Below are 26,865 nucleotides of genomic sequence, written 5' to 3' on the forward strand. Positions count from 1 at the left end.
AATTCTAGAAAGCTGAGGATTTTAACATAAAATATCTCAAAATCAGAGATGTGTTTTCGTTTTTAAGTCATGATTTTTCAAATTTAAGCGATGGTGCAAAAAATAATTTTTCTAGCAGTGCAAAAGTTATGAATTTTTGAAAAAGTAAATTTAAGAAAAAAGTGAAAAAAAGGGATTTTTCGGACCACACTAAAACAAAAATGGTCACCTTAATGAAAAAAATAAAAAAAGGGTCTAATTGTTGTTTGCGATAAGGAACAAATCTTTCACTTTTCACGAAAATCCGAAAACCACTGTATCCAGGGTTGACAACTATAATTTTAAAAAATCAGGGAAATTGAAAATAAAAGTCAGGATAAATCAGGATAGCTCATATTGGGTTGTCCGAAAAGTTTATGTCGATTTTTGGGAAAACAAAAACAACATTTTCAATCAAAGCATTATAATTTAATTTTATATCCATAGTTCTGTTTCACAATCTTTATTCATCTTTCACACAGCTTAAATATTCTATCCTCCCAGAACATGTTTGCTTCCTCGTCGAAGACTGCTGTGACCCATACATATGAGAAACAGGTTGCTTGGTGGTAGCTCATAATACAGAAGCCATTCCAAATCCCACCAGAAACAGAGTAAATCTTCCTTCGGGCGAAGACCAGATATGTAGCAGTGGAAGACTTGTTGAATTTTTCCATTCATGATATTTAGTACGCTTATAGATATATTTACCATAGTCCCATCATAAAAGTTGATTCTCATTGAATCAGATGAACAAATTATATACAAAATCTTTTTATTTTGACTGTGGATTCAAACATTTTCTCTTGAATAATTTTATATTCTTAAACGTATTCCTACATTAAGAACTCTAGGGATACATCTACATACAAATTATACTCGATAAAGAAATGTTGCTTCTCAAAACTAATCTCGTTGTAATTTCATAAATTCGTCAGACAATCTGGTTCCATGAAATTTTCTAGCACTGTTTCGGAAAGCCACGAAACAACTGAGGGTAGAGATAAAAAAAGTTAAGTACAGTTTTGCGTCTAGATAATTAAACTTAATGTATGATATATACAAGTACGAACCGGAGAACTATTATGACAGAAAACTTTGGCATGGAAACCAGTGTATTAGTTAAGGGCTTTAAGGTTCTATACTTAATAGAAACATGTTATAGGTTTGAGCTCTAGACTAGAACTAATTTTTTTTACATTGTTTCACCCTTTTATATCTGACAAGAAACATTATTTAATTACCCGTATCACCACAGGCGGATTTTCTATATCTCTATTCGGAAGCTGCTATTCCTTTATTTACCCATTGTCCTTGCTCTATGGCTACCTTCCTTCTGCTATGGCTGTATACCTGGCGGTGTGTCTTAATGTAGGGATCTTAACTTATTTATAACGAATAATGTGAAGAGTACAAAAATCAGGAAAAATCAGGATAAATTGACTGTTCATCAGGATATCAGGGAGCGTGCTAAAAAGTCTGGGAAATCCTGAAAAATCAGGAAGGTTGGAATCTCTGACTATATCGGTTTGGCATGGAATGGCTGTATTTAAATATAAACTAAACCTGTAATGGGTCTCCAACATTCTAAAAAAACTCAAAATTTAGAAATATTTTTTTTTGTACCGCGCAACACTGTTAAAATTCTCAAAAAATCGCACATATCTAGAAAAGGTGTAGAATCAAATTCAAAAACGAATTAGAATAGTAGCGAATCTCTAAAACTCTCGAAAAAATTTCAATATATCAAGAATTTTTTCAGTACCTTAATTTTTGATGATTTTTTTTTGATAAGATTTCTCAATACACCATTGCACAATGGTTCAGGAGATGCATTTAAGTGGAAATAAGCATTTACAGCTCGAAAGTTATTCTCTAGAAAAAAAACTTTAACTTTTTGTGTAAATTATAATTGAAATCATGAGTTTTTGGGTGAAAATTCATCCATAATTCATCACCTGCCCAAGGATCAAGATATTGACAAACTCTGCATCGTAAAATGTTGGTATTAATAAGCTCTAAAAGTCATTCGAAGACAGTTTTGATGTACAAATTAAAAAATAAAAGTTAGAGTAAAAAAATCCCGTTTTTTCATGGTTACCCTAATGATAAAGCGCCAAAAACAACTTTGTTGGAGGTATTTATTCTGTAGACAAAAACTGTCTTCGACAATTTGTTACATATGATAGAGCGCTTATTTTTATGTAATCAAAAATAGGGTGACCAAAATTGTCGATGGAATGAACAATCTAACTTTCTTATCTTTATAGATATCGATAAATATAGTTCGACAATATTGTAGCCCCATTCATTTTCAACAACTTTGTAGAACAAAACTTTTTTCTATCTTTTAATATAATCAATTTAGCGCTTTTTTACTCAGTTGCATTAGGGTGACCATGAAAACACGGTTTTTTTTTGCTCTAACTTTTATATTTCATATTCTACATCAAAACTGTCTTCGTACGACTATAGAGCTTATCAATACCAACATTTTTATGGCACTTCTCCAATATACCTCATTAGTTTCATTCATCACTTTTAATCAGGTTACACTTAGACAAGAAACAATTTTCTTCTCTAAGACAAAGTATTTACAATTACAATTTTGTTTTGTCTTCTTTTCTAGCTTCTTTCATAACCATTTTTTGTATCCAGCCATTCCATGCCAAACCGATATAGTGGCTCTCAGATTTCATCATCGAATTTCAAAAGCCGACCATGTTCATTTTGTTTATTGGCCCAAAAAAATTATCTGTGCAAAGTTTCAGCTCGATCGGACATGATTTAGGGGTGCCTCAAAGCGCTCAAAGTTTTGATTTTTTGATTTTTTTTACAATTTGATATATCGATTATCCTGATCGGTCCAGATGGGCACCCTAATGAAAAAATCAATAAATCTAATATATTGCAGTAAGGATCAAAACTACCATTTTTCATCAAAATCTGAAAACCACTATATCGGTCTGGCATGTAACATGGCATGTGTGTAGTGTATTATTATTTTTTTAAACTACCTTTTATCCACTCATCAGTAGTAATCAAAACTGACTTGGCATAGCATTGCTCCATATGCTAATATCAACTGAATTTTTGGGTAGCTGCTATAATATAGGTTGGGGAAAAAGAAATGTCGTATTTCTGAACGAAATTTGACGCATCATTTCACATACTTAAGATTATCCAATTTAAGTCAAATATGCGCCGTTTTGTTCACAAACTTGTTGCCATTTAGAAGACAACATCATTATCATCCCCCTCTATAAAACCCCCTCTCCTTATTTGCAAAAAAAAAATCAGCCAGCCAGTTTTCGCAAGCCTCTTAGTATCACCAAGAGCGTTTTGCATGGACCGGAAGAGATGATAAACACTTGGAGCCAGGTCCGGGCTATACGGTGGGTGCAATAGGACATCCCATCCGAGCTCCTGTAGCGGGTCATCAAAGATGTATGAGGCCGAGCGTTGTCCTGGTGGAAAACAACACCATTCTTATTGATTATTTCTGGCCGCTTCTGGCCAATCGCCTGCTTCAAACGGTCAAGCTGCTCACAGTAGAGAACCAAGATGAGGATCTGGCCATAGTTGAGCAGCTCATAATGGATGATTCCGTTCCAATCCCACCAAACACACAGCAAACCCTTCCTGGCCGTCAATCCGGGCTTGGCGATAGTTTGGGCCGGCTCGCCGCGCTTCGACCACGATTTTTTCGGCTTTAGGTTGTCGTACGTGATCCACTTTTCATCACCAGTCACCATCTTCTTTAAAAATGGGTCGAGTTCGTTCCGTTTCAGCAGTGCATCGCAGGCGTTGATTCGGTCTAAAAGATTTTTTGCGTTAACTCGTATGGCATCCATACATCGCCTTCGTTGCAATTTTACCTCGCAGGTAGTAAAAACGTAAAATATGGCGAATTTCTTGCTTGGTGGACTCCATCTTTGACGCGCTATAACTTTAGACTGAGAAGGGCAATAACAACACTGTCAAAACGACACTTATAGCACAGATTGTCGTTTTTGATTAGCCGTATAATATGACCCGATGCGATAAGTACAACACAAGATATGTTTAAGTGTTTTTTTTTTTTATCCAAAATATATATTTTATTAAGGCTCATATGGCGTCAGCCTAACGGGGCCGGGAGTTCAATATTTTGACAATGTTTGCTTAGACTATGTTAGTAATATGTAACCGATTACTCGCGGTTGACTCGAGGTTAGTATTACAAGTGTTCTCATAATTGGTATGTCGCAGTCTTCGATGCTCTGTACGTGTGCCCGACACGGGATACTTCCTATTGGGATGCAGCTGACCATTAATCAGCAACGCCCCCCTAGTCTGTACCCCATATCTAGCGTGGTGCGTCTTTCTCGACTCAAGGAATCCAGGATAGAATGGCGGCGCAATCATCAGATGAGGTGTTTGATGTGTTGCGTTTGATGTTTAAGTGTTGCCATATATTGACAATATACGACATTTCTTTTTCCCCAACCCCATAGGTTCAAATTTTGAAAAAATAAAATCAGAGGATGTCGAGCTTTTTTGGTGTGTTGGACGTGAAATTGGTCCATGGTCTCCAAACGAAAATGTAGACGTCTTTTCGATACATAACCAATTGATGAATTAGCTGTTCTCAAACTTTTCTGGAACCGATTCTTACATCAAAACTTTTGATGTGATTCGATAGGAGTTTTATTCGACGGGTAGCAAAAAATTAACGCTTGTAAGATACGCTACACTGGTGAACGAGATACGATTATCTTCTCTCGAGATGTCTGAAACGATAACAGTCTAATTCTCACCAGGCTTGTGCGATAATTGGGCGTTTCAGCTCACGTCGAACCTGTTGATTTCCGGGAAAAAATAAAATTTTCCGCCTTGTCAATGTGACACATCCCCCTACTGCACACCACAGTCAGCGCCCTACGGTACTAGACAAATCAGTGACGATAAAGTGCGATAAAATGAATCGATAGTGTCGCATAAACGAACATATAGATAACGCGCGAAATGAAAGGGAAAAGTTTTGACGGCAAACAATAATTTGAAAAGTGCCAATGAAAGGTGGTGCGATGAGGTGGAGAACGGTGCGCTGTATACAAAATGGACGCTTTGTTCGCTTCGTTGCGATAGCGATTCCTCGTACAGGCGAGAAGGAAATGAATGACCATTTGTTCTATAATATTTTACACTTGTTTAGATTCGCTCAAATGCTGAAAAGCATCGAACTTCATCGTTCATGTACGCAGTTGATCTGTAACGCAATTGCTATATTTAGTGCATTGTTCTCGATAACCGAGTGCCCTGAATTGTATTCGTATTTATGTAAAAATCTGATCTATGCAAAAAAAAGGTCGCACATAACACACGAGAAACACTTATAGAATGCAGAACTACGCAAAGATCACGAACCTAACCAACCCAATGCATTCATCGAGAGATGCAGCGGCAATTAGCTTCCACCAACTTGAACTTGATCTTGACACCTCCGACAGTTAAGCTAAGCCTCGGAGACATCCATTAAACAGGTTCCTCTCGGTCGTCTGCTAGTTGATCTCCGCATAGCAGCAATTCCTCGGCGTAAAACTCGAGAGAATAATCAAAACGAGAGAAACTCGTGACTAACAGCAGCAGCAGCAGAGATTAATTATCCAATACCCGGTTCTCGAAGCCACTCTGACAGTCTCGCTTAGCTATGATGACATCACCATCATCATCATCATCATCAGTTGCAATCACGTTTCCACTCTGGAAAATACAAGTAACAGCATCTCGCGCGCATGGAACATTTTCTTTCGCAATTTATCCGTGTTTTTTCAGCACCTTCGCTTGGCGTTTAATTGAAAAATATCAAAAACCGCTCCAACTTGATGAAAAGAAAATACTATCCGGAGGGTCAGAGAGCAAGATTCCACGGAAATCCAAACCGAAATGGAAAATGTTTTTTGCTCTTCTTCCCACAATCCACGAACATGCGATTAGATTATATGTATATGTTTTTCGCCATTTCCCGGTGAAATAACATTCTACTTAAAGAAATTATCCAACTGTCATTCCCCCTTACCGCGGGATTTGAAAACAAAGCAGGAAAAATCGCTGAGAGTTCATTCATTCGGGGGGCTTATGCGGCCGGAGAAAGGAAGTTATCGCTTCGAGCGGTTGTCATTTTCCGAGATGGAGCAACTCTCGCAGCAGTATGCATGGGAATGTCAGCGCGCGGAATGAGATATGGGGCTGCAGGAAAGATGGCAAGCAACAAAAAAACAAATCACACATATATATATATATATATATATACATAGCGCGGTACCCGCGCGTGTGCCTCTAGAACCCTGCGGACTCAAAACTGGAAAGCGCCGCGGAAAGAGCTTGTCTGCTACTGCTGCTGCTGCAACTGACACGGATGATTTTCGGGTTGATTAAGGTAGGACACGCGAATGCGCCGCCTCCCTAACAGCTTTGGGCTAAAATGTGCATTTCTTTTTTTTTCTCTAACTTTTCTTTTTCAATCTTCAATCTACAGTTCGTATTGCGAAAGCGAGCTACCCCGAAGAGATTTAGTTTTCCGATTAAAGGAAAACAGTTACAATTGAAGAAATAACTCGAAAAAAAACGGTCCATAAATCTAAAGGGTTAGCGGTGGAGCCGCATGGTAGTTTTCGGAAATGGATGAACCTTTCTTGATACCTTGATTTTTCCATAAAATTGCCTCATCTTTTGACTATTATTCCACGAATGTTCATAAACGAAGCTCACAATGTCGGAATGCAATCCATACTACATTATAGGAAGTGATTTCGAAAAATAATGAAGAACGATAAATTGAAGTTAAAAAAGTAACCCCAAAACACTGGAAACAAGTGGAAAGAAGTTGAAATGCTCATTTTTCAATAAAATGAATGAATAACTTAGAAAACTTAGAAAATTTAAGAATGATGTTTCTCAGAAGGGAAACGCAAAAAATTAAGATAGAAAAAAAAGGAAAAATCAAATATCGGAGAAGAAAAAAAAAGAAATGGAAAGAAGGTAGGAAAAAAGAAAAGAAAAATAAAAAATAAAAGGAAAACGAGAGAAAAGGTGAAAAAAGGGAAAGAGAAAACAAACATGAAAAGGAAGTAAAGAGAAGTAAACGGGAAGGAAAAAATGAAAGAAGTACAACGCGCGACAATAAAATAAAAGGTTGGAACACAGGGTAAAACGACAGGATAAAAGAAATACTACGCTTGATGGATCAGCAATCATTTTTTTCACATTTTTTATTAATTTAATTAACCGGTTACCTTCTCAGGTAACAAAAAAACATTTCATCTTCGGTAGAAAAAAAAAGCTCTTTCATGTGCTGGAGGATGAAATGAACAAATAAATGCGCCTATTTCAAAAGCTTTAAAATGTTTGCATGTATGGGAGCAGACATCTCTTTTTCTCAGATTGAATCTCAGCTTGGGATTGTACCGAAAAACAAGTCCAAACGATGTCAACGGGGATCGAACCAAGGGCGGTTGGAATGCAAGGCTGGCAAGGACGACTCCCCTTTCACATAGCTACTGGTGCTGTTGTATAAATGCGTGATAATATTACACCTCGTTACAAGATGAAGTTGGAAAGTGTGTTCAAAGTGTAAAAAGGAGAGCATTAACTTAAATCTACATCCTTTTCGGTCTGGGCCGTGTATGTGGCAAAGTATGCGAAGAGCTTTCAAGTGTGCTGATTTGCAATGTGTCTCTTGTTTCGCTCATATATTATACAAATAATATAAGTAAGCCTACTCTGAAAGATCGAAAAATAACAAATTTTCGTGATTTTTTTCGAATGTTGAAATTTAAACTGGTGTTGATACATTTAAGTGGTTGGTCATGCTATATTCGAAGATGTATTTTAAATTTTAAGTAAGATAATAAGCGCACTGATTGCATAGCGCTATAGCTTTCACAAAAAATAAATATTACAACCAAATATTAGTTTTTTCTCGAGCCTTGACTCTAGAAATCTCGGTTCGCTGTAAATCTTTATATTTTGAGAACTTCGTGAACCGCCAAATTCAAATCGAATGTATAAAAAAATAGATGAAAAAAGGACAAAAAAAAGAAAGAAATAGAAAGAAAATTTATTTATTTATTTATTTATTTCACCGTCTTGGATATAAAGATTCCTACAGACTGTTTACTTAGGCTAGTTCCTTAATTCTATTTTTGAATACATTTTTGGATATATTAAAATCAAAACAATTATTCGCTACATTGAACTCACGGAAACATTTAAGTAGAGGACTGTTTTGACCGTAGGTGGTCCTGCGTGGAGGGATCGCTAGGAGTTGTCTGCCTCGGAGACGTCTAGATGGAGCGTAGATTCGTGCATTCTGTATCAGCTCTGAACAATCCATGTTGCCGGTCAACATGTCAAACACAAACAGGCGTTGGGTTTTCGTTCGCCTTGACTGTAGGGTTTCAATATCGATCAGTCTACAGCGGCTTGCATAATCGGGGAGGTTAGACGGATCATTCCAGGGAAGACCCCGTAGCGCGTAGCGTATAAAGTTTTTCTGCACTTTCTCAATGCGTAACATTTGCGTTGCGTGATAGGGAGACCACACACAGCTTGCATATTCAACGATACTCCTTACTAGGGAACAATACAATGTATTCAGCGTGTATGGATCCTGAAATGTTTGTGAGTTTCGGCGAATGAATCCTAGTACTGCGAACCCTTTCGCGGCGGTAGTGCTGATATGCTCGTCGAACTTCAGTTTGCTGTCTAGGATGACACCGAGATCACGGATGCAATTGACGCGTTCAACGTTATTAGAGGCGATTTTATAGTTGAAACTGATGGAAGTTTGGCAGCGAGTGAAAGTAGTTGATTTGCATTTCGTTATGTTCAACTGCATTCCGTTAGCTGAGCACCATCTAGTGAGCTCATCGATATCAGCTTGCAAAGCACAACAGTCGAGAACTGAGTGAATTGTCCTGTACATTTTAAGATCGTCAGCGTATAATAGCTTTCCAGATTTCAGACATCCGGTGAGGTCATTTACAAATAAAATGAAAATGAGAGGGCCGAGAATACTACCTTGAGGAACTCCTGAGGGGATGCTATACATACGTGAGCGAGCGTTTCCAATTTTCACAAATGCTTCTCTTCCAGCCAGGTACGAACTGAGCCATTCTGTTATCCAGCTTGGAAGTCCCAGATGATTAAGCTTTCGAATGGCAAGACCATGAGGCACCTTGTCGAACGCTTTCGAAAAGTCGAAATATATAGAGTCCACCTGGCAACGCTTGTCCATTTGCTCCACGAGTGATGTTGTGTAGCACATAAGGTTCGAGACAGTTGATCTTTTCTTCACGAATCCATGTTGAGCGTCAGATATAAGCGGGCGTGCTGCATTGTAGAGGACTGCGTGAATAATATCTTCGAAAACTTTTGCTATGCAGCAAAGGATGGAAATTCCACGATGGTTGTCGACTATGTGAGTACCACCCGATTTATGCACGGGAGTAATCGAAGCCGTCTTCCACATAGTTGGGAACGATCGTTCAATCAGCGAACGGTTGAAGATGAAGCTGAGCGGAGTCATTAGAGATTCGGCACACTCTTTTAGGAAAGTTGGAGGCAAACGATCGGTACCATCGCCTTTGGAGATGTCAAGTTTCTTCAGGGCTGAAAGAACATCATTCGGCGTGATGGTTAACGGTGGCAAACTTACGTTTAGCGGCGAAATGTTGTCAAACTCTGTTGCAGAGAATGCTGGTGGGTCATCACTGTGCACGCTTCGGAAGAAATTTGCGAGCAGATTAGCCGCTTCTTCAGGGGTGGTAGCTGTTAAGTCACCATACGATACATTCTCCGGAATATGCGATCCGCTTTTACGACTTTTCACATACGACCAGAAGCTTTTCGGATTATGTTTCAAATTCGATTCAATTCGATCTGTATAAGAGCGAAAAGCTGCTATTCGACACTCACTATAGCACGCTTCAAGATGCTTAAGCTTTTCTTTCGCGTCACTGGATTTTTCTCGAAAGTAAACTTTTCGGGCTTTGCGGACGCTATTACGGAGACGTCGCAACTCCGACGTCCACCATGAGTGCTTAAAACTGGGTGCTTGACATCTTCGTTTGCGAGGAACGTTATCGCGAAGGATCTCGTAAACTTTTTCATAGAATACTGCCGTTGCGCAGTTTGTTGACTCTGCGCCAATGATTTCGTTCCAGTCAACACCTGAAAGAAGATTGTTCAGTGCAGTGAAGTCACATCGCTGGAAGTCAAAATCGGGATCGTCACAAGAATCATCAGGAACTTGCTGAGAACACACGTCGAGTTGAATACGGAGAACAAAAGGTTTATGATGAGCGTCAAGTTTCAAAAGAGGAAAGGGTGGCTCGATGATTTCGGCATTGCAACTATCGTTAACAAATGCTAAGTCGAGAATCCTATTGTTCGAGTTGCGAAGCGTGTTGATTTGATGGAGTCCAGATGTAGCTATTGTTTCCGTGAACACAAGTTCGGCTTCCGTGGAGGCGTTACTAGGCAAATAACTGTTTATGTTCTCGTCGAACGTCCATGATAAGTATGGGAGATTATAGTCGCCGACTACGACAATGGAGTCAGTGTCCAATGCGCGGTCGCAGACGTCACATACGGCATTAGAATGCATGGTGTATACATCGGGATGAGAGTTGGGCCGAATGTAGATGCCACAGATGTAAATAGTAAGGTCAGGGAGTTTGACGGAAGCGACGACTTGCTCCAATTGAGTGTAGTTACCGAAAGAGGAGAAGATTTTGAAAATTTTTTGAATTTTCAAAAACCGCTACGTTACATTTTAGATAATTCATGTTTACATTTTTACATGCATTTTTACATCGGTCTACTAGATTCTGACGTCCCAATAATTTTAGAGAGTGAATCTACACACCAACTGTCAACAGCATAATGGTCACTATAATAGCGTCCAAAAAATAAAAATATACATCTTTGAATTTACCTTAACCAAACACTAAAATGTCCCAACACCAACTTTCTTTTCAACATTCGAAAAAAAAATCTTGAAAATCTATTATTTTCCGACCTTCCAGAGTAGGGTTCCTCCTTAAAGGACTTAAGAAGAGAGCAAATATCGAAGCAGATAGGCCCTATTGACATGTTACTCTTGATATTTAGAGTATATAGCCTCTTTTGAATTTTACAATCTACTATTACTTTTTTTTCTTTTCCGTTTCCGTTTTCTCTATTTTAATTCTTTTTTTCTTCTTCATTGTCTCCTTCTCTTTTCTGTCCCTGATCTTTCCACACTCTCCACTTTCTTTTCCTTTTTCTCCCCCACTTATTTTTCGTTTGTTTTTTTTCTTCTCTTTCGGTTTACTTGTTTTTCTTTGTTTTCTTGTTTTTGACTATGTCTTTTTTCTTTTTTCCTTTTTTCGTTTTTCCTTTTTTCTTTCATTTTTTCATACTTCAGATTTGAATCTGGCGGTTCACAGAGCTACAAAGATTTACATCTTTCCAAGCAGTTTCCTTTACAGCTTTCTAATATTTGGTTGTTAGATTTATTAGTGTGCAAGCTATAGCGCTATGGAACCAGTGCGCTTATTACCTTGCTTTTTACAGGGCAAACTCGATTATATACATTGTATATCACTGTATATAATCGAATCCTAATTTTTTTCATTCGTTTTTCATGCATATATGTTTCGTTTTTTGAAAATCAAAGATGAATTCAATTTTTGATTCATCCTCTTAAAGTCAGAAAATACTCACATGAAAAAAAAAAGATTTATCCAGAATCTCTGAGGGGGTGATAGACGATCATATTTGATGAAAAAATCCTTGTACGCATATTGTTGATTCGATAGCCTTGAGAGCGGAGGTTCTGGTCGGATGGTGCACCGTTTCACTGGGGGAAACGTGCCTCTGGACACTTGAACTTGAAGTTCTCAGCGGAAACACTTTCGGGAATCAGTTCTGGAAGGAACTAACTGGGCAAATGGCAAAAAACACACGTTGCGACAGGATTAAAATGTAAACTCTTTACTACTCAGTATTATGGAAGAAAAAACAGGTTTCAACACGTTCACGTTTTGCTTCACTTCTCTCTTTCGTTGTTTGCTGCTTTGCGGTTGGAAAAATACTCACGTGATCCTTGCTGCTAGACTGCTATACCTGGTGACAGGAGAATCACCGAAAGGAGGTGGGATGAAACTTGCGAACCAATATTTCTCTCTCTTCAGGGACTGAACACATATGTTCGGATTTTAACAATGACAGAGTTATAGAACTTTTTTTCTGTTTCGGACTCTGTTGCCACAAACTGGCTCTGTATCAAGAAAGTACGCTACGAGTCCAAAATTGTATAATCGAATCATATATAATCGAGTCCGACTTTTCTACGTTCAATATGCGACATTTCATGAGAAGGTGATTCTGGAGAAGAGAAATAGCAAAAAATAGACAGATAGAGAAAAAGGAAATGAAAAAAATGAAGTAGAGAAAATATGAAGTAGAGAAAACTAAACACAGAAAAGAAGAACGCTGTAGACTTCTACAGCTAGCCTTCAACAGTAAAATGGCGATTCAAAGAAATCGGGTAGCTGATTATTAGCAATTGAGAAAGATAGTTGATAAACAGTTTAAACAGGAAAGAAAATCTAATGAAGGTAAAGGACCTAAGTTCTAGTGGACCGATTTCAACCAATGATTTTTTTACGTAATCTTGGATATATTTCCTGTCATCATACGTTGGATTTTTCCAGAATATTGATTTTTGACGAGATGGCGATATTGTTTGTAAAAAAATGCGTTTTTGCCTAAAAAATCGAGACAAAAACATTCACCAAAATTTTATTTTTAAAAATATAAAAAAATCCTACGTACGATGACAGAAAATTTAGTGGAGAATCTGGGAAAAACTAGTTCATCAAAATCGGATAGACCGTTCCGGAGGTAGAACTCCCACCAGCTTGCAAAACTTAGTTTCCAGAAAAACGCGTTTTATATTTTGGATTCACGCTCCTTGCGCAAGATTTAGATCCACCAATTGGCTTGTTATTTTGGAACGGAGCATCGGACAAACCTGGAACAAAAACTACAGTAAAGTAGACATTCCAGAAAATTTAAAATTTAGACCAGAATTTTTTTTAAATTTTTTTCAAGTTTCCATAGTGTACTACCCGCTTAATTGGCATCAAAAAGGAACAGTGCACTACAAGTTGCAGGTGATGTATAACGGGAACAAATGCGTTTGGAGGCAAGCATACACGATAAATGATCGGAATGATTGATAAAATAGAGCAGTTTTTTCTTTTTTTTTAATAATTCATAACCTTTAAACTTTTTGACCGATTCCAATGATCGAGATATCAAATTGATGCCAATGTTTGGTTTATCAATGGCAATGTCAAGTGGTTCAAAAGTTACAAATTTTTGAGAAAGAAAAAAGGAAAGAGGAAAAATTTGATTTTTTGGACCATCCATTAACTTTTGAAAAATCATAACATAAAAACGAAAAAAACGCCTTTCTAATTTCTGGATCTGTTATGTAACAAAATCTCAGCCACTCATATTGACGATATAAAATATATCATTTTTTCGTTTTTATATTGACGATTATTGAGCTGAGTCAAGTCAACTGGTATATTTAAAATTGTCCTGCTACTCGCATAGATAAACAAACCGCCAAAATGATGCTTACACCGTGAATGAGTCCATTTTACTCTAATAACAAACCATGAGACATTAGATAACACTTCCAAAACGCTTACCTTCGCGATGGCATAATGTGTTCTTTTCCGTGTAACGAAGTTGTTAATTCACTCAAATATACCTGCGGAAGGAGACCTGATGAAAATTTATCCCATCACAATAGCCTCAAATAACATACAGCTCCCCATCCGATCCTTCTTTGAAATGTGACCGCCGTAATTTTTTTTTTCGCTTACCTCCTCGAGAAGCTGCCACAGAAAACATAATATTTGGTGAATAGCACCCGCTCAAATGCCGGTGGCCAGATAAAAAAAAACTCTGACCGTTCCCCCAGCAGCAGCAACAGTCCTCCTCCCGTGTCCATTTGGCTACATGGCTTATTAAATTATGCAAATGAGTTTTTACCAGCGTCTCTCCTCTGGCACTGACTCTCCATACCTTATACTTCTGCACGAATGCTCCTCGCGGGGACTAAAAGTTTCGCGTTCCTCCATTTCCATCCCACTCTGCCGAATCGGAATTTATGAGCAACCAATTGGCCAACCCGCCGCCTTAAAGCCGAGGCGCGACTTATCTTGTGTAAATTTACTTTGTTTCAATTTTCGGTGCAGTTCGAGACAAAAAAAAAAACGAAAATTATGACAACAAAAAATAGGTGCCAAAAGAAATAGAAATTAATAGAACTTTGCGCGATGTTAGACCAAGGACTAAGCGCGTGTTCAAATGTCTATATCGGGGAAACCACCATCAGCAGCTTGCGCGAAAATTTAACTCAAAGCAGAAATTACAAAATAAATAGCCCCCGCCGACGAAAGTTTGGTCCCTTTTCTTTTTGGTCCTGCGGGTGGGTGGCGGCACGATGCTGTGTGGCGGAGGGAGGGTTGATATAAAAGTCTGCCCCACGAGAGAGAGAGCGCGCGTACTTCTTCGAGAGGACCCCGACAAAAGTAATAACTATAATTGGAATAATAAATTTAGAAAATTTAAATCAATTTCGTCCGATCCGCGCCGCGGCCCGCTGTATTCAGAGCGCTGCATTTGGAGGGGGGATGGTGAAGAGAAACCCGAGTGCGCATCAAAAGAAGCCAATGTCCACGACATTAAAGCTTCTTGCGGTCGAAAGGAAACATAATTCAGAAGAATCTTCCCTCGATGCCAAAATCGAGCAGAGGGCGGAAGCGCACAAAAGTGAAAGTATTCTTGTGAGCGCGCAATCAATTACAAATGCTAAAAACCCTTCACCCCATGTCACTTTCGAATATGAACGATTCCGGAACTTTGATTGAGTCGTTGTTTTCCCTGACTGTTACGGCACGAAATCAGAAAATCACTCCAGAATGAAATTATGCATAATTACAGAATCAGAAACGAGTTTATAATACAACCGACCCTCGAAAAGAACAGAGCATAAACCACGTGTTGCCCTGAATCCTTCCGATGGGGGAAGGAATCTCGAAAACGTTCTCCGCCGACTTTCGGCGTTTCTTAAGTGGATCAGTTTTTAATTAAAAGTCGCTCCCAGAGGGCTCGCACCGCAACAAGAAAATCAACTTCCTCACTTAACTCTGATCTTAGGACAAATCAGAGGTACGACTCATCGCCGGTCATCGTTCTAATAATAACGTATCACTTATGATGGGTCCAATGAATGAAGTTGTCGGAATGACTAAGAAACATAACCTTTCAACAATCCCGGAAAGGAACACCTCGTGATCGTGACCATCATTCGGAAAAGGGCAGTCTCGGGCAGTGTCACATTATCCACTCTGTTCAAGGAAGAGATGGATACGGTTGGATACCGGGGCGACGGGAGCCACTTGAGAATGTAAATCAGCTTCACAGGTGACGACGACCGCCCGATTCAAATCCCATGTTTGAAGAGATGAGACGAGCGCACGCGATTCATGTCTCGAGATGATATCATTGATGACGGAAGCATATATCGCGCTTTTTTTGTTGGCGAGGAAGTCTAAACTTCAGCAAATGCAATATCAGTTAAGATGTTTCCGGATTGAAAAATAATCTTAGAGTGGATTGGAGTCGATTGAAACGAAAGATATATCCTGGTTTTTGGTTTTTTTCGTTATAAATACTTTTAAATATTCACGTTTCCTTTTTTATTCCTTTTGTTTATTTTTTTAGGCTCATTAGCATTTTAGCTGTAACAGCCGAATTTTAATCGTGTACATGTCACATGTTTATCATATCTATAATTAGCACATTACACAGTTGCCATTTTTCGGCGTTAGAGTATTCTCTTCCATACCACTTTTTGATTTATTTTTGCCCTTTACAAATTCCTTGAACTATAAAATTTCTAGTACTTTTACCAGAACTCGTCATTAGAATATCAAATTTTCATACTCAATTCTCGTTTAAGATTTTTCAATCATTTGCAAATAACACGTTTTCTCCCTTACATGGATTGCATGTTTGATACATAAATAAAATAAACTGATTCCTTCCTCGAGTTTTACCCTTACCCCTTTGCTTGGTTAGTTCTGGAGTTATTCAGAAATTGTAGTTTCCCTCAAGAGGGAGGAAGAGTGTCGTACCACTTGTCCCCTAGAACCTCCACATGTCAAATTTGGTTCCGTTTGTTTGCTTAGTTATTGAGTTATGCAGAAATTTGTGTTTAATTTGTATGGCAGTCTCGCCTTGGAGAGGGGGGAGGGGTCTCGAACCACCATAAAAACATTTTTTGCTCCCTGAAACCTCCACATGTCAAATTTGGTTCCGTTTGTTTGCTTAGGTCTCGAATTATGCGAAAAATTTGTGTTTCATTTGTGTGGTAGCCCCCCTTGAAGAGGGGGGAGAGGTCTCGAACCATCATAGAAACATTTTTTGCTCCCTGAAATCTCTAATGTCAAATTTGGTTCCGTTTGTTTGATTAGTTCTCAAGTTATGCAGAAATTTGTGTTCCATTTGTACGGCAGAAGTAAAAAAAAGTATCAGGTATGTAGGGTAGGGTGCCAATGAATGTACGGGAAAAAATCTACCCTAAAATTTCAAAAAGTAATTTTTTTGTCAAAAATCGATAAGGCGAAAAAAACGACCAAGTGCCAAGAAAAACATTTTTTGACACAAAAAAAAACGAGATAACTGTAAATCTCGACGAGTAATGCAATTTTAAGACATTTGGCATCAAAATTTCTTTTGAAAACCTCTATTTTCGGAGAGTTTTCGTTTTTCAAAAAAACTAAAATTTTATCGTTTGGGACACCAGTAAATGAAGTCCGAATGAGCTAATATTTTGCATATGGTATATTATCGTGCAAATCAACATTTCGTAGCAAGTTCCGAATGAAAAATCGAGATAACTATTTTTATTGGCACTCAAAACAATACTTTTCGTTTGGAAAAAAACCACTTTTTTTTTGCCGTTGCAACTATTGTTAAATATAGCGTACGTTCGATGAGTGGCGAAATATATTGTTAGGTTTATTGATTTTAGAGGAGGTAACTAGGTTACTTCCTAAGGTTTCCCAAAATAACTTTTACCCATCGCAATTCGAGTTCAATTAAAAGTGCGCGTGATGAAAAAAACATTTTATAGTCAGTCCAATATTTTTTTTCTCTGCAGCGTGTTGTGACTCATAAGATTTTAAGATTTTTTTTTTTTTTTTGAAAAGTCGATAGGTCGCTTTTACATAATCACAACACTTACCGCAGTGAATCCTAATTTTTCTTAACCATTCCCACTAACAACTATCCCTTCCATGATAAACGCTACAGAACCACGCTATAGTGGCGACCCTTCTGGCCAGGGATGGTAAAAAATCACATTCAACGATCAATGAATAAGTATATCCCTCTAGTTGGATGTTTTTAAATCACCCCCAGCAGGCGAGGCTCTTTTATTCTTCATATGTACACAGAGAGAATACTTGGAACGGTGAGCTACCAAGATCTCAAAAAAGCAATATGAGAGCGGAATCCCCACTGCTTGTACTCTCGAGGCATTACTTCTACTACTCAAGTTTTATCGTGAGTGCAAGCCATAAACGATTAATCCCATTCCATAGAGCGGATGATGAGTTCTTGATCGGAAAGTGTAACAAGAGACGATCAACTGAAATCTTACGACACTCATCGAAGGATTTTTAATTCTCTATTGCACAGACCGCAGTGAGTGGCTGACTCAGTCTCGTGTCGATTTCATTTTGCTGTCGTCTCCCGCCCGATAAACAGCAGACGGGTAATGGATGCAATTGATTAATTTTATTACCAGCATATTTGGGCGAATCTCATCCCGCCCGAAATCGTTTTTAGATTCCAATAATTCTGAACATTCATATTCCTCTCCAAATAATTTTTCCAATAGTAATTGAATTAGTGACTTCACGAAACACCTTTCCAATTCGATTGAATTTCAGTCCCTTTTTTATTTTGTAGATAAAACGGATCACATATTTGATTAATTCAATTCTGTGTGGTTACGTTCTTCGTTGCGAACAAATGTAATGAAATAGTATGGACGTATGATATTCATGTATCGTGGATTTCCGACATATGTGGCAGTAGATTTATCGAACGACTATCGCAGCAAATGATTATCAACATCCTACCTTATCATCAAACGGTATGCGAATAATTTCAGTGAACTGACGGCATTGGAATATATGATTTGTGAGGACCACACAATTATTATCAGAGCGAATAAACGTCCGACTGGAAGTCATGAACATCAATTCAATGTGCCCAAGATAAATTTATCCTTTGAAGGTCATTAACCTTTCTAAAGATGATCAGATGGAATATATTCCATTGTCGTTTGGAATAACCTGTCCAACACCTTATGATCGTAATTTTGTTTTTGCTATTACTCTGATGTTTCATAACACGGCACTCTATTGATTATTCGCCGAAAATGAATAAAAAATATCCTTGAAGTTAGCCTACGGTTTTAGTAGCAGTGCAATATGGTGAACCAGTCTCAGGATAAGAAAACATTTAAAAATAAAGCTTTTTTTTTTGAATGAATCAATAGTAAAACAAAACGTCAAAAAATTTCTCAGCTTTGTGATAGCAGATAATCATTATCCATTTGAGTAGTATGAGTATTCCATCCCCCCACAAACTGTGGATAGTCTATCTGCATACAAATTATGTAGAGTGCCACAATCCCAAAAAAAATAAGAGCAAATATTTACGTGCTTAAACAAAAAAACACATGTGGACATATTTGCGCTAATTTATGTTTTTTGATAAATTCAAGGTAATCAAGGTCTTTTCTAGACACCAGTTTACTCGGCCCCGAAAAAAGTGGTCTGTATTTGGGCAGGCGGAAAAATATATCTCGCAAGTCCACGTGTTCGATGTCGTAATAGCCTTGGCCAATAACGCATTTACATTAACTCATAAAATTAGTGATTTGAGGGGGATTATTGTTTGTAGTCTCTCGATTAATTTAAACACCATCTGAGAAATCCTCTGTGAAACATGAAACATTAAAGTCGTCCTATCTGCTGTAGCGCATTTTTTTTTATTTTACCCAGTTTCCTCGAAGTAAACGCGCTCGGAAAGGAAAATGGAACGCCCGGACGAGAGAGCGAGAATCGTACGTCATAGAGACACTCATGGAGCAAATTCTTGTTAGGAGTTGAAAACAAAACGAGGAAGGAGAGTAACTCAATTATTCGAACTAGTTTCAGTCTAGCAATGCTTTGGTCAACTCAGAGTTACCAAGAGAAAATCATTTGGTTATGATGGGTGAGGATTAATAGTTAGTCGCAGTTTGCACAGATTACGATCTGTGCAGTTTGCGATTAATCGTAAATCACATCATGCTCCCTTGTTTTCCATCCTTGCTTCTGGCCTTCGGGCGGCGAATATCATACTAACATTCCTTGCCTTCCCCTGGTGATTGTAAGGACGTGGCCGGCGTCGTTATTGACATTTTAAAGCTCGAATCACCGAAAATTGCACAAAGAGAATGATTTGTTAGTCCCAAGCGTCATTCTGTGTGTTCATTGTGCAATTTGGTTGGTTCAGGTCAATCACGGAGAGCAACTACAAATTGTACAGTCTACCCAAGCTCAAGCTCAAGCTCGAAAAAAAACCATACTTTTCGTTTCCGAAAAAAAAGTCCCTGAGTGCAGATTTTTGACAAAAAAAAATCGAGATGACACTTGATCTCGACGTTTCATGCAGTTTTAAGACATTTGGCATCAAAAATTTTTTTTCGAGAACCCCGATTTCCTTTACTCCTCCCTCTTGGGTGTTTTTTCGATTTTCAAAAAACTCAAACTTTGACCGCTTTACGCCACTCTCTTAAATCCGATTAAGCTGAAATAGGGTGTTTTTTTCAAGGTGGTGAACATTTTGTATAGGGTAACTTGAAATTTTAGGGTCGATTTTTTCCCAGACATTTATTGGCACCCTAATGTACAGCAAATTCCATGTCAAACCGATATAGTGGCTCTCGGATTTTCGTCAAAAGTGGTAATTTTATTCTTCATCGGAAGACATTAGGACCCGTATTTTTTAAATTTTTTCATTAGGGTGCCCATTTCCATTTTAGGGTGGTCCGAAAAACCACTTTTCCACTTTTTCCCAAAAATGACCTTTTTCAATAACTTTTGAACTACTGCACCGATTAAGATGATCGACATATCAAATCGAATCAAATTGAAAGTGCCAGAGTGCCGATGTTTGAAAACCCCGATTTCCTTTACTCCCCTTTTGGGTGATTTTTCGATTTACAAAAAACTCAAACTTTGATCGCTTTGCGCCACTCTCCCTTAAATCCGATTGAGCTGAAATTCGGCCTAGGGTGTTTTTTAGAGGTGGTGAACATTTTTAAAGGGGTAACTTCTTGAAATTCGAGATGACCATTTTTATTGGCACCATAATGTAGGGTTTGTGGAATTTACTGATTAAAAAGCGCTTTCGGACGCATACTGCATACTGCTATTTGTTCAAAGTATGCTCCATCGGATGCCAATACGCAGATTCAACACTGACAGAAATCTGGTCTTGTGGCGATCTAGTTATAAAGCTTATTTTTTATTTCTCCATGTGATCGGGTTGATCGAAGTTGAAAAAATTGTTGGCAGTATATTTGCCCCTACCCGTTAACCCCGAAAACACTGTTTGCCACTGCCTTGTAAATTCACTTTATTGCGCCTTTGGTTATGCAAAAATCAAAACAATATTTCGAGTGCAGCGATGAAAAAAAAATTTTAATATAAAGTTTCAAAGAAAAAAAAAATGAATTTTTCAACAAATATACCATGTATTTTTTTGGAAAAACTGCATGATTCTACACAGTAGATACAACGAATTTAAACTCTAAAATCGTGGTTTTGTTACATAAACATGATTCCCAAATTAATATTGTACATTTTTAGCAGCTCAAAAAAAACAATGGAGTATTGCCCGATACCTTCAGAAGTTTTTGGATAAGTAAAATGTTGAAATAATATTCCAAGTGCAGCGAAAACCCAAAATTGTTCGTGGGTGGCAATATAGTTGCCACGGCCTTACAAAGGACTAAAACACCCATAGGGTTCAACGGTCAATCGCCGAAGGATTTCTCGAAAGAAATTTGGAAAAGCGCTAACTGATACCCCCAGTTAGCGACGGAACCCTACACATGTCATACACTCAATCGGGTTTTGCGAGAGACGGTGACACGGCGGTAGCTTAACCTTGAAATTACGACGACGTTTCGCTCTCTCGGGAGGGGAAGAGACTGAGAGAAACGCGAACCATGCGAGATGCGATCACGATCTCGCTTTCTCTCTGCGAGCTAATCGTGTCTTACCCTTGCTTCCCTGCTCTTTTCAGCAGCGCATGGAAAGAGAACGTGTTCGTGCGAGAAGCAATTAAGCCGTCTGAGAATGTTGTAACCATTACTCAAACCACCCCAGAGTTTCTTGAAGATGAGCGGTTTTTTTTGTGATCAGCAAGGGGGTGGCGCGGCAACCGACGGATTTGCAGAAAGAAATTATGTAAACCTTTCGCGCGGATCTCTCTCTCTCTCACTTGTTGTACCGGTTTTGGCTTGGTGTGAGTGTTAAGTCATCGAAGCGTGGCGATTTGTACCGGGATGATCATGGTGATGATGATGATGACCAACAGCCGATGCGCTACAGTTGGTTTGTGGTTAGCCCGCATGGTTAAGCGAGGTGCGTAAACGAGGAATAAACAGCGCACAAGAAGGCAATCAAGTGCTTCTTTCGCGCAGTGAAGCATACCGTTGAATCAATTCGCTTGTGAGGGGTGCTGTTGAGAGGGTATTACGTGGTTCGCATGGGGATACTAGCGGAGGGCGTTCAGTTGCGTGGGGTAGTGGTATTGATGTCACTGTGGATACAATTCCGGTCAATGGCAAAGGAGCGGAGTGTGAGCAATTGACGCCTTCAACGGCTATCGCATAGATGTGTCATGGTACACATGCGATTATCGTAGGGGCTAATATTCAAAATTTAATCCGTCGAATTATCTGTCCCAAGCTTGGTTCCACCCCTGGTCGCTATACACAACTATTGACCGTGACCTTTCAACCTGATTTTCTCTCCCCGCAAAAGTGGTCTCCCAGTCATGGTTATTGAAGTGGGGTGAAACTTCGACTAGTAGAGTGCACCATTTCGTTCCATCAAATGAGAAATAACATCACACACTCGCAAATGCTGTTGGTGGGGGTTGGAGGTTGTGTGTATGCTAAAAAGATCACTTTTCGTTTCACCCTTCGAGGGCGGTGAAAACGGTCGGATGCCCAAAGTAAGTAGCACTCGTATGTTTTTGCGGTCAAATATGAATCGTTTGTAAGACATAGAAGTGGTCTTTTCCTTCCGCATTTGATGGCAGCTAGATAAGTTGGAGTTCGGGGATTACAACACTCGGAGCAAATAGGCCAGAATAGGAAGTGGCGTTTTAGGCTGGTTAACCTTTCGGAAAAAGGGTTTCTTGTATTGATCCGATTTGAGACATTACCTATTCAGAAATCAAAACCGGGTTAGGGTGGAGAATTGAGATTAATTTTAAGTGGTTTGAAACTGTAAAACAGGCAGAATTTCTATATACCACTACGAATCAGCTGACCGTTGATCGTTCCAAGTGCAAATGCAATCCTTTCTTCATCTTCACCACACTAAGGGGAAAGGAGATGTTGCAACTTAAGCTCCACCCGTCTCCAACTTATTGAAACATATCTAAATACATAAAATCTTCAGAATCAAAAAAACAACATTGAAAAAAAAAAAAACATTTCGAGGTTTTTCCACAGAAATGCCTTCGACCATTGAATCCCTAAACTCACTCCCCTTACACATACCTTCGCATCGGACAAAAAAGCACCAATCATACTCGTGCAAATTCTTTTCCGCTGAAGCATCGACACAGCGAGAACAAAAACGAAGCATATTTTTTTTGTTCGTCATCAACCAAAAAAGCAAAAAGATGTAAATGGAGAAGACAAAAACTTGTGTTGTGGTATGCAAAATACAGCGGAAAGTGAGGTGCGCGATGAAGCAGGAGCAGAAGGTGTGTCAAACGGTGGGCAAAAAGTCTGCAGCAAGACCAGCAAAGTCAAACCGGTTTATGGCAACATTGGATAATTTCACCGCTGCTTTCCCTTAGGTTCGTCCTGGGCCGACGATGGTTTCATGGTCGCCCTCTTCCCCCGTCGCTATGTCACCAGCACGGCAACACAGAGAAAATAAATGAGGGGTTCGTTCACAGATTAGTGGACCCTATGAATGATCGGGAAGCAGTTTAATTCGCTTCTTCGTTGTTGGTGATTCGTTTCATAAAAAAATGCTAACCATTCCGCGTTAACGAATTCTTGCTATCGGATATATTAATTTTTTGAACCATCGTGTGTGAGAGTGGCAAGCGACGAGAGCTCATTGAAATTATTGTGCCCAGTGGGTCACCGATTCGAGGTTATGCAATGCACCCTTCCGTCTGCTCCGTGCAAACGAGCATAAAAAATGGATATTTTTATTTGCTTTTTCCTACATTCGAATGAATGTGTATTCACATGTGGTATGCTGGTTTCTTTTTTTGCTTTCCATACCAAGGCATGGAATATCGGGTGTGTTCATTAAAGTTCATTAAAATTGTTGGAAAATGGCGTCCGGGGAAAAAAATCCAAAGTATGTAAATAATGAGCAGTTCCTCACGTCCACGAATCGATCAGATTCGACCATCCATTTTCCAAGTAAAAAGGGCTAGAAAGATTACTCTATCTGAAGAATCGTTTTTGAAAAAGTCATATATTTGGTTGTGTAATAAAACAGTATATACTCAAACTAGCGTCGGCATAAAACATTTCATCTTCAGCAGACAAAATGCTTTCTCGTGTGTTGAAGGTTGAAATGTACAAACAAAAGCACTTTTTTTCGAAAGCTTCAAAATACAAATACAAAATTCATGGGGTTAATCAAGCAAATGAAACCAAATTAGGCATATTGAAGTTTTAGGGTACAACAAATGTTTCTATGGTAGTTAGACTCTCCACCGCCTTCTCTAAAGGGGGGCTGCCATACAAATAAAACACAAATTTCTGCATAACTTGAGAACTAATCAAGCAAACGAAACCAAATTTGGTATGTGGAGGTTTTAGGATGCAATAAATGTTTCTATGATGGTTAGACTCTCCACTCTCCTTCTCAAAGCGGGCGGCTGTCATACAAATGAAATATTAATTTCTGCATAACTCGAGAATTAATCAAGCAAACGAAACCAAATTTGGTATGTGGAGGTTTTAGGATGCAATAAATGTTTTTACGATGGTTAGATATTACTCCCTCTTCTCAAAGGGGGAAGGGGGGGGGGGGGTTTAGGTCTGCCATGCAAATGAAACATAAACTTCAGCATTACTCGAGAATTAATCAAGCAAATGAAACCAAATTGGGCATATTGAGGTTTTAGGGTGAAATAAATATTTCTATGATGGTTAAACTCTCCATCCCCCTCTCTACGGGAGGGCTGTCATACAAATGAAACACAAATTTCTGCATTACTCGAAAATTATTCAAGCAAATGGAATCAAATTAGGCATATTGAGGTTTTAGGGTACAATAAATGTTTCTATGGTAGTTAGACTCTCCCCTCCCCCTCTCTAAAGGGGGGTTGCCATACAAATGAAACACAAATTTCTGCATCACCCGAGAATTAATCAAGCAAATGAAACGAAATTTGGCATGTGAAGCTTTTAGGGTGCAATAAATATTTCTATGATGGTTAGACTCTCCAAACCTTTCTCAAGAGGGGGGGGGGTGTGGCTGTCATACAAATTAAACACAAATTTCTGCATTACTCGAGAATTTATCAAGCAATCGAAACCAAATTTGGCATGTGGAGGTTTTAGGATGCAATAAATATTTCTATGGTGGTTAGACACTCCTCCCGCTCTCTAAGGGTGGGCTGTCATACAAATGAAACATCAATTTCTGCATAACTCGAAAGCTAATCAAGCACAAAGCTAATCAAGTAAAAAGTATATTCAACGGGGACGAATAGAAGATCAATCAAATAACTGTTCTGTGAACTTGCTCATAGTACGAAAACTTGAATGTTTGAAGGTATTGATACCAAAAACCAAATTTTGGGCGGGACGAAGTTTTCCGGGTCGGCTAGTAAAATAATAAAATAATAGCTTTTTATTGGTTCATTTGATAGAGAGATGTACACTGGAGTCACTTCTACGCGGGGATACGTGCGCGTAAAAAAATTTGCGCTAGTTCCAAAATCCGCGTAAAAGAAAATCGCGTAAATTCCCAAATCCGCGTAAATTCAAAAATCCGTGTAAATTTTAAAAACCGTGTAAAATTCTAACAAACAGTGAATTATTAGTTTAAGATGATACCCTGTTTCTCTTTTCATTTATCAACTACTAATCTGTGGTATAATACAAACGTATTTCGTGAAGTCACATCAGTTAGCACATTAAATCTCTTTACACTGGAGTCACGTTTTACGCGGTTGATACGTGCTGCGTAAACAAACCGCGTAAATTTCGAAATCCTCGTGGATTCCGAAATCCGCGTAAAAAAACCACGTGAATCCCAAAATCCGCGTAAAAGTTAACGCGTAAATTCCTAAAACCACATAAAAAACCGCATTAAAAGCCGCGTAAAAAGCAACATCAGTGTATAAAGATTTATTCACATCGAACTTGGAATAAATCGGTTCAGTAGAACTTGAGATATCGTGTACGCCAGCTGGACAAATCTAGTTTCGAGAAAAACGCGTTTGAAGTTCTGTGTTAAGGCCGTACTAGATTGTATACTGCAGCACTGAAATGTCTATAACTCGGTAAATAATGGGATTTTCGAAAAGTATTTCTAGGGTATATTCTTGAATGTCTAAACTTCAGAAATATGAAGAAAACAAAAACAAGTTTTTTCAAATTTCTTGACTAGAATATCCCGTTATATGATCAATGTATTTACACCTTCCCCTTTTCACTGCAATCTAAGATGGAAGTGTCAATTTCTAAGACGAGTTGCAATAAAATTTGTCAGTTTGGAGAGACACAGAAAAAAATATTTTGTAAAACATTTGAACATATTGTTTATATTTCAAATAAAAAAAAACTTCAAATGTACAGGTTTCTTAAAGGTAAAGGTAAACAAAAACGAGGTATTGTGGTTATACGATAGAGACCGGGATCAGCAGAGCCAAGCCCGATGTTAGAAGATTTACTTTCAGAGCATTTCGTACCAAAATTACCGGATAATATGCGAATTGTTGATGGACTATTGTTGATTTGAATGAAACTTTGCACAGTGAAGAGGTATGAATTGTTCTTCTCTAGGTATAAATTGTTCTTCTCTGTGTTTCCATTTTTCAACAGAAATAACGATTCGGTAGTCGTTTCTAAGGTGGTTAAACGCTCCTTCCACATCCCACCGAATGAAACACAAATTTCTGCATGACTCGATTACTTATCAAGCGAATGGAACCAAACCTGGCATATAGAGGTTTTAGGGATCGATAAACGATTCTATGGTAGTTCGACTTCTATACGAATCCATGCTGAAGCCTATTTGGCATTATGGCTGTCAACTTTGGCAAACAGCTTCAGCAAGTAATATCGAAATCATCGAAAGAGTACAAAATAAGCTGCTAAGACAAACTACTGGCGCCCCTTGGTACATCCGCAATACAGCAATTCCAAATGAAATCGACAAATGACAAAAC

At 38.5% G+C, this 26,865-nt stretch overlaps 1 protein-coding gene across 8 annotated transcripts in view; it reads left to right on the forward strand.

Annotated features, from left to right (window-relative positions):
- Nucleotides 1–26,865, forward strand: part of LOC129775128 (polypyrimidine tract-binding protein 2) — a 658,886-nt gene that overhangs the window by 243,560 nt on the left and 388,461 nt on the right. The window lies entirely within an intron of this gene.

This window comes from Toxorhynchites rutilus, chromosome 1 (assembly GCF_029784135.1).
Source record: "Toxorhynchites rutilus septentrionalis strain SRP chromosome 1, ASM2978413v1, whole genome shotgun sequence".
In the NCBI taxonomy this organism is placed as follows: domain Eukaryota; kingdom Metazoa; phylum Arthropoda; class Insecta; order Diptera; family Culicidae; genus Toxorhynchites; species Toxorhynchites rutilus.